Here is a 9,228-nt window from a genome sequence, read left to right as displayed (position 1 = left end):
TAAATCCCTGCAAAGTGAGGACAGTGTGTTATATTTTGGCATGAACTACAGGTTCCTTCACTTCTAATGGGTGGGCTTTCGAAGCACAAACAGCTTCAGCTTCGAAGAGAGTAGCACTCTGTAATCGTTATGTCGTCAGTGCGTCAGCCAATGGAGATCTCTTCACTGTGATCTATGGGGAGATGTCACACTGTTGGATTGAGCGCAATTTCCTGAAATAGACAGCAAAGTCTTCTTGTTTTTATTCCACTGTTGTAATACCTCTTGCTGCGCAGTATCTTCACTGCAATCTCATTCACTTTACTGAGAGGAAACGTGATGATAAGAGAAGTTCATTAAGTTTCATAGCGTTGTGACAAGGGGAACTTTATGAAAGACTTGTTGCCACTAATCCAAGAGGCGTTTTCAAGGACCGTCTGCAAAATAGGAGATTTCAAACATACATAAAAACAACATCAGTTAATTAACCCATTAAGGACAGGAGCGCATAACCGCGTTTCTACCACTAAAGCCGGGAGCACTGTTGCGTGTTTCTCCCTTTGAAGCCGGGAGAGCGTATACGTCATTTTCTTTTTTTAATCCAGTTCTTGTTCTCTTAGCCAATGAAATGCATCAGAATATATATATATATATGACAGTCTCGAGTTGTCGGAGGATACCCGGAATTTTTTCGAGCAGTAATGGCGGACGCCGTCGATTGCGGGAGCTCTGCTATAAGTCACGGCAGTGATATAGATGACACGCTCGCGAACTTTAAAACCGTGAAACCATCCAAACGCGATGTATGGTTAAAATATATGTTAGTAGACAATGACAATTTCAAAGTCTTTGTAAGAGAATAAATACAGCATGGTAATTACCACTCGATTGTTTTTTATTAAAGTAGTGCTTCACTTGCATCTTCGATTGAAACAGTAAATATTAATAAACCTGGGCCAGTGTGAAAGTCAAATGTCCAAGCTCTTAAATTCTTTTCGAATTATGTTTCTATCTGCTACAGGGGCTGAAATTAATTATTTTGTCGGTGGCGAAAATGTCAGGTTTTCAAGGGTTACTCCAAAGACGGCCGCATGTTTTAGAGAGATGTCTCACGAGGGGCTTCAGGCTTTAATGGATTAAATATAAAAGAAAAAAAAAAAGCATGTGGTCTTTACACCATGAGCATTTGATGTTCCATTTTAAGAGATAGTAGTTTAATAGAATAGGACCCTGAGCATTTGCCCATATTAACTAATGGGCTCTGCTATAGCATAATATAATAATGAGTGCAATAATAGTAAAATTATGAAAAAATGTTTTTAAAGCACACCAGCATTCATATTTTGTATATACCGGTAATACACATCAGATTTTTTTTTTGTACAAAAACATTAGTATAAAATTGTATTTCTCAGAATTCATACAATGAATTATACCTCAGTGTCCGAATGTTGCTGCCCTTTAGAGAGTGCCTCAGTAAAGCATGACTTTCATGAATAAAAGTCTATTTCAGCATAGAATACACAGTGATGATGGTACTGTGGGTGGGTGTTTTGTACAGTTTGACATTATGAGAGAAAAAACGAGCGAGTGCAACAATTAGTCACAGGTGGCTGCTGATGCGAACTCTTTAAAGTGGTCACAGAGTACATTCAGGAGAGAAAGCAGGTGAGCGGGCTGTCAAACACACAATGAGCTAAGCACTGGGATAATAGTGGAAATGAAAGTCAGGAAACATTGAATTCAGACAGCAAGCACTTACGGTAAATGGCTTCTTAAGAATGCTGTATTTTTCTGTTTCATATATGCTCGGTACTGTGCTTTAAATGTGTTGTACAACATTTCTGATGCATATAAAAGGGCCAACATCTTTGTTTACATCATTTGTTAAGGGCACTGTACTGAATTGAGAACTAATATCACATTCTGTGAAAACAACTTGATTTCATTTGTAGCTCTGAAGAGAAAACGCTTTATCTGAAGCAGAAGAGGTTCCAATGAAAGTACGGAATCATATTAAATTACATTATGAAGGCCAAAGAAAAAGCCTCCAGTAAACATGTTGCTGTCTTCGGGGTAGTTAAAATGTCACATTATTTTTGTCTTCTAGTGCAAATTGGACCATGTCCAATTCCTGCATTGAACTTGCATATGTGACCTGATAGCATGTGCAATTTGGCATTTAAAGAGAGTTGATTAATCGTTGACCTTTGCTTTCATTGTGTGAAGATGTGCACAGCATGTTTACATCAGTAATATCGTGGAAAAACTGCTGCAGGTATTTAATGAATGTGTCTCTATTATTGAGAGAACATAACTTTTGAAATGACCGTAAAGTATCATTTTTATCTGTTTGTTTACCCCGAAAAGGGAAATTTAATTTACGCTCTACTGTATGTTTTTAGTTGCACACCACACAGAGAAGTCGCCCACACCCATGCGGGCCTTCAAGTAGTGGATGTATGAGCGGGAATGCAAATGGTGATTGGTGTGTCCAAGGGGGTGTTCGGGTGCTTTGCTCAAGGGCACCTCGACAATCAGGATGCAGACTAGCATCTCTCAAGCAACTTCTTTTGTCCACAGTGGATCTCAAACCTGCAGTTCCAAAGGCCAAGTCCGTATGGATTAACTATAACCACGCCAATACAAATCTTACACAAATCTGTCAACAATCGACCTTGCATGATCCCTGGCATGCTTGTGCAGCTTTTTATGACTTCAAAATGTACAGTATGTACCTTCAACTCTATATATCAGTATGTGCCAACCCTTGTACACTTACAGGGCACAACCTGGTGAAATGCAATGACACAAACTTGACTACAGTCCCTAACAGTGCAGTGGTTAACTTGCCTAACTTTTGTCAAGGCAGCATGCATTCAGTTGTATTTTTTCCAAGCTTTTTCAGTTTCATACATTTATTTGTTTTCGTTTATTTATAGATAGTTTGTGACCTATAAATTTACTTTTTTCCCCCCTTATTCTTTTTAAAGAACAATAGAACAAATTAACAGCATGTGGCCAGAAGACATCTTCAGAAGTAGGTCTTGGAAAAGCATACCAAGGGGGCAGAAACTTTTTATCTGTCGCCATAAATGGAAACTGTTTAATATATCGTAATGTTTTAATAGGGTAAAATGTAATGCTATAGTGGTTGCATGCATATTAAGCATCCCTAAAAACCCTGAAACAGAGATCCATTCAAGTTTTATGTCCAGACTAAATGCAATGTATTATAATATGAAATGTTGTCTAGGATGGGGTTATATTATCTTTTTATGAGGTTAGCTGACAGGGTGCGGCAGATCCATCAAGTCAGTTACAAGGTTGGTCCCACATTGATTTGAGTTGTTTTCCCCACAGATTGGATCTCAGGGAATCCGAAGGCCTAGCCAGTCCCTTGAACTATGTCTAGGTGCTCAAGTTTATTCCTGACTGACTGTCAAGTATACATTTCAGCATTACCAGCTGGGAAAAAATTGCCATGAAGAGTCTGAAACAAAGTTGAGGCAACACTCAGTCATGTCAAAGCTCATACTCACATTAGTGAAGAATGAATCAACTCACCAATGTTTCTGAGGTGGTAAAAAAAAAAGAAGTCATTTTACTTTCAAAATACCGCACGGGTTGAGGCTATAAAAGCCATCCATCCATTATCTATACCGCTTATCCTCACAAGGGTCGCGGGGCGTGCTGGAGCCTATCCCAGCTGTCTTCGGGCAGTAGGCGGGGGACACCCGGAATTGGTTGCAAGCCAATCGCAGGGCACACAGAGACAAACATCCGCACTCACAATCACACCTAGGGGCAATTTAGAGTGTCCAATCAACTTACCATGCATGTTTTTGGAATGTGGGAGGAAACCGGAGTACCCGGAGAAAACCCACGCAGGCACGGGGAGAACATGCAAACTCCGCACAGGGAGGCCGGAGCCGGGATCGAACCCACGACCTCTGAACTGTGAGGCGAACGTGCTAACCAGTCGACCACGGAAAAAGAACAACGAATTTCCGTGTTACAGCAGAAAAATTCGGTGGATTGGTTTCACCCAAGTGGGATAATTGCTGCAACTGTGCCGCAACATCCAGCCATCAGAAAGGAAGCAAGGATGTAAAAATGTTTTTATTACAATTGCTTTCAACAGTTTGAGCAGAAGAAGTGATAGCCTGGTGGTAAGCTTCATATCACTTTTATGTACAGATTGTACTGGCATGGAATAGCACAAAAGTCTGCCCACCAATATTCCATCTTTGAAGGTGGTATTGGAGACGTTTGAGTGGCAGGACGGTTTCTGTGTAAAGAAGAATACTATGATTCTCGGAGAGGGATGTGAAGATGCAGATGCTCACTTTTCCCATTTGGTTGTGTTGAAAAGCATGTGTTGCTGTTCAACCAAAGGCAGGCGCTGATGTTGTAAAAAATCATATAGCAGGATGCTGTTTCCTGTCTAGAGATGGTGCTGTGGATTGTCCATGCAGGACAGCTTCAATGGGTTTTGTGGAAAAGGCAAAGGCATCTTATTGCCATATCCACAGTACTGTTACGCATTGATGCCTGTAACACTTTATTCAAAAACAGTTGCTATTTTGAGTAGCACGTTACTATAGCTGAGAGAGCAGTTTGGTTAGTATCTTTAGGGAAGACAACAGCAGACATTTGCCATTAGGCTGTAGAAGTGAGCCGCAAATCTTTGATCACCACACCAGATTCAGCCACGGTCTGGTACATTCAAAGTTTGCACATTTACAGTGCATTTTTGGTGCATTTACGCCTTCGACCATAAAGAATTATGGGATGAGGTCATCTACGTCCTATTGTCTGAGGGAGTGACACCAAGTCACATGCGCCAAGTCACATTTTCACGTTTACATGTACAGGCCAATGCAGGAAGTAGAGACGTTCACGATTTCAGGATGGAAATATAATCCCAATATTGAGTTTGTGTCAGCTAAATACGCCAAATATATGGTACCATCAACAAAGTGTTATCTATCATAAAAAAATACATACAATTAGAAGAAACATAGTTAAAAATGCACTTCCAATAAAGTATAGGCAAAATCAGTCATGATTTTTACGTTCAGCAGGGTTGTTGGCGTCTGCTGAAAGTAACTAAAAAAGAAATTTGTTCTCTACTTATTAGTTACTTTTAAAATCAAGTAATCAGCAAAGTTACTAAGTTACTTCAAAAATTAAGTAATATTTAAGTAAGTAAGTTACGTGTCAAGGTAACTGTGGCAACACTGCTGTTATGGCTCTGATGGCCCCACTTGGCAGGATCTCTGTGTAACAGAGGCTTTCATCTTGCTCTGAAATGTCTTTTCAATTCCAACTACTTTTCACAAAATCTCTCTCGGCATCTTTACTCTGTATGTTCTAATCTTAACCTTGAGATGCTTTGCTTCGACATAAACTAGCTCGAACATCAGCTTGCCAGATAATAAATGAGGGTTTTCAATTCCAGCATAACATGAGCGCCAACTCCACAGACACGTTGTTATTATGTAAACAAAAAGCTTAATTAGTTGCTTGTCTTCCTTATCACACATTCCCATATAGACCCTTTGCCCAGTTAGGTAATCAAGTATGCTCCCCTGGAGTGTAAACATTAAGACGCAGGGTAAATCATGATGAGCTTTTTCAAGGTCTGTTCAGATGGTGCTTGAGGATTAAAAGCAGCACAGTTTATATATTGTGAGTAAGAATGACTTGGGTTATTTTCCATCTATGGTATTCATAACGCTATTCTGACTGTACTAATATATTTAGCTGTTTTCACATAAAAGAATTCTCATTAATTCTGTCAAAAGTAACACGTTTTAATGTTTCCAATATTCATTACAACAGAGGCTCATTGTACATCACTCTCATTAATGATGACCAAAGATTTTTTTTTTTTGTAATGTGTTATCAAAAACAACGAGTCTCTTTGTTAGCAGCTAGCGAGCTAACAACATGCTACGAGACGTGTTTATGCCGACACGAAGAATGAATTAATGATGTTTTATACCAGTCAAGTTGCAATGGCACATAATGTGTCAAGGCCTCATTAGGCTACTATACAAGCTCATTTATCCACTAGAGTCTACATGCATTGAAATACTTAACACAGACTCCCAAGATTGTAATCTAGCCAGGCTGGATCATGTTTGTTAAACATGCAGGTGGTACATCTAAAATAGAAAATTAAAATTCAGTGACACGAGCTGCTTTCAGTGCTGCTGATTACTCATTTCTTATTAAGCACAGTGTTTAATGTTCCAAACATTGCACTGTGTCACTCACTGGCCTCTCTGCTTGAATACTAATGTGAATCCAGATTCTCTTGTTCTTATAATGTAATTTAATGGAACTGTTTCTGCACAACTGTCAACCTCTCACCCACACAGCGAGCAAAACAAACTGCCAAGGGATGAACTATCTTCATTAGCAAGTGTTCATTTTTGGAGTGGAGGATTCTACAGCACATGTGGGTGCAGGTGGGCATGGACGCCACACATAGAATGTTGAAGCTTGAAATTAAATTGGAATAACAGCTGGGTCGTTGAGATATGACAGAATGTGGACCACTCAGAAGCTGCACGGCTCCAAAGTCACTTTATTCCACCAAATTCGTTTGACGTTCAAGTGCGTCCAACAATTCCATAAGCCACTTCCATGAGTTAGTGTGAAGACATGCAGAGAGCCAAAGGCAGCCGTAGCAGGGAGCATTTGAAGGCGCTAAGTTGAATATTGACAATAAAGAACTGTGAACAATTACGCACTTTATCTTCCTGCCTGACAAACGCCCCCCTCTCCATTATGAGATTTTAGCTGACACCTCAACTCGCTGCTAATGCAGGGCGGCTCAAACAGCTTTGTTAAATACACTTCAGTTGTTTAACCATAATTTTCTTCCCTTATAGTCCTTTTAATGCCTCCATTAGTGCAGAGATGCAGTGAATAACAATTAAAGAAAGGTGAAGGAATTCAGCAGATAATGAATAACTATTGAATGAAAGCCGGCACATTGGGTTTTTAAATCCTTGATTGGGAATAAATTGGGCTGTAATCATTAAATCTTAGGACAATCAGATACAGATTATAAATGAAGCTATTTATTTGTTTATTGTTATAAAACACTCAGTGTGACTTCAGAAAGTAACCTCACCCAATCATGTGTTTCACAATGTTCCTAAATATGAAAAATGCAAGTCGGAATTCACAATAGGAATTCAGGCGCAGAAGATAATTAATAGAAATTGGTAGTAGTTGCTAAAGGCCAAGTGAAGGTGCAAAACTGATTTATATGCTCTTATATGAAATATGGCATGCACATATTTAGCACAGGAAACAAAATCTGCCTAGCAACAATGTACTTATTTTCAAACTTCAAATATGTGCCTTGGCTCAATAAAGATTGGGAATCACTGGTCTAGAGGGTGTGGGCAGGGCTGATCATAGGTTTAAATGCTTCTGGCACAAATTCTTTGTCAGGAACGTGGTTGCATGGCAGATTGAGACAAGATATTAAAAAGGAAGAGTGAGTAGATAAAAGCAATCATTACCGGCATGTGTTTGGAAGATTGCGACTCTGCAAAGCAAAGCTGTAAACAGGTTTGCTAGCTTGTTGCTATGACAACATCGCTGCTAACAAGCTAAATAAATGCATGAACTGCTTCAGCCAAGGATCGTAATTAAAAGGAGGTAAAGTTTTATCCAGATCCAGATGTAACCAAGGCAACACAAATATGAAGTTGAAATTGCGGCCAAATGCATAATGTGCATTGGATCAGATTCAAATTTCGGGGTTATTTTTGAGTATCTGCTCTTACTGTGCATACACATGTTGCTGAGGGAGGATGTGATTTGACGAGGTTTAGATTTTTTTTTTCTTTTTTAATTTTGCAATTTAAAACCACACTATGTTCGTCCATTACACATAGTTTCTTACCAAACAGGTATACCCTGCATTAAACTTTTATTTTTCATTTATTTTTCATTTGGTTTAATAAAGAACTTAGAGCTGCAAAATGTCTAGCAAAGCAAAACACTAGACACATCAACCGCAAAACACTCCCTTCGACCACACACTTTTCCAAGAATGGAGAAGAGCAGTTGAAGGCAAGAGACTGACCATTTGCTCATAAAAGTTGGCATAATCCATTTTGCCAGAAAACGCCCTCCCCCCAACTTTTGTCTACGTCCCTGCCTGTCGGTTCCACATCACTGCTTTAAATGCAGAAGGAATTGTGTCTCCGTCATAAATAATGCTCCTGAAATCTGACTTCTTCCTTACCCTTAGAATCAATTTCATAGAAAAGCCAAGACTGACAGTGTACACAGGAAATGAATTTCCAAAACCTCTCAGAGGACCTTGTAGAGGAGAAGGGGAAAAAGTTTTCAGAGATATTTTACTGAGCTGCCAAAATATCTGCAGTCACTAGGAGGCATAAATCCCCTCTGGCTCTTTATCACTTAAATATATAATTATATATCTTTCTATTTAACATTTAAATTTTGAAAACATCTCCCGGTTAAGTAACAAAAGCATCTCTCTGTTTATCATGCAAATTACATCTCATGCTGAATCATAGCCGTTATTTGTGCAGCCCAACAGACATCGACCACCACCCATAAAGCATTTGTGGAAACAGCACTTTGTACGAATAATATACGTCAAAAATCTTGGAATTGATTGTGCATTAGTCCCTTCTTGAAGCGATGTCTTCGAAATGGAGTGCGGTACTTTGCTGCTACAGCAGAAGAGCTGTTGATTCAATCCCACCTAATTTTCACTCTCAAGTTGTACTTCTCCGGGTGACATAATGTGCCACTGTTAAATGTTTCATCCATCCATCCATTATCTATGTGGCTTATCCTCACGAGGGTCGCGGTCGTGTTGGAGCCTATCCCAGCTGTCTTCGGGCAGTGGGCGGGGGACACCCTGAACTGGTTGCCAGCCAATTGCAGGGCACACGGATAAACAACCACTCACGGTCACACCAAGTGACAATATAGAGAGTCCAATTAAGATACCATGCATGTTTTTGTCATGTTTGTTATGATAACATTTGTAAACCTGTGACAGATATGATTAATATCAGTCGACACAAAGTTGCGATTTTATCTTCCTACCTTGTGTGACAAAGACATATGTATGCATACACTCACTTCAGCATATTTTGGTCAATGTGAATCCTGAAAAGTTGACCTGGTCACCTCTGTTCTACAGTATAGCGAGATACTACAGTAATTTTACTTTTATTC

At 39.4% G+C, this 9,228-nt stretch overlaps 1 protein-coding gene across 2 annotated transcripts in view; it reads left to right on the top strand.

The window, feature by feature from the left end:
• The window catches only part of frmpd3 (FERM and PDZ domain containing 3), an 82,399-nt gene that overhangs the window by 24,724 nt on the left and 48,447 nt on the right, over positions 1-9,228 (top strand). The gene's annotated exons all lie outside the window — the stretch shown is intronic.

This window comes from Filicampus tigris, chromosome 2, assembly GCF_054856515.1.
Source record: "Filicampus tigris isolate MCC_2025a chromosome 2, RoL_Ftig_1.0, whole genome shotgun sequence".
NCBI classification, from domain to species: domain Eukaryota; kingdom Metazoa; phylum Chordata; class Actinopteri; order Syngnathiformes; family Syngnathidae; genus Filicampus; species Filicampus tigris.
This window is presented reverse-complemented; position numbering and strand designations above follow the sequence as displayed.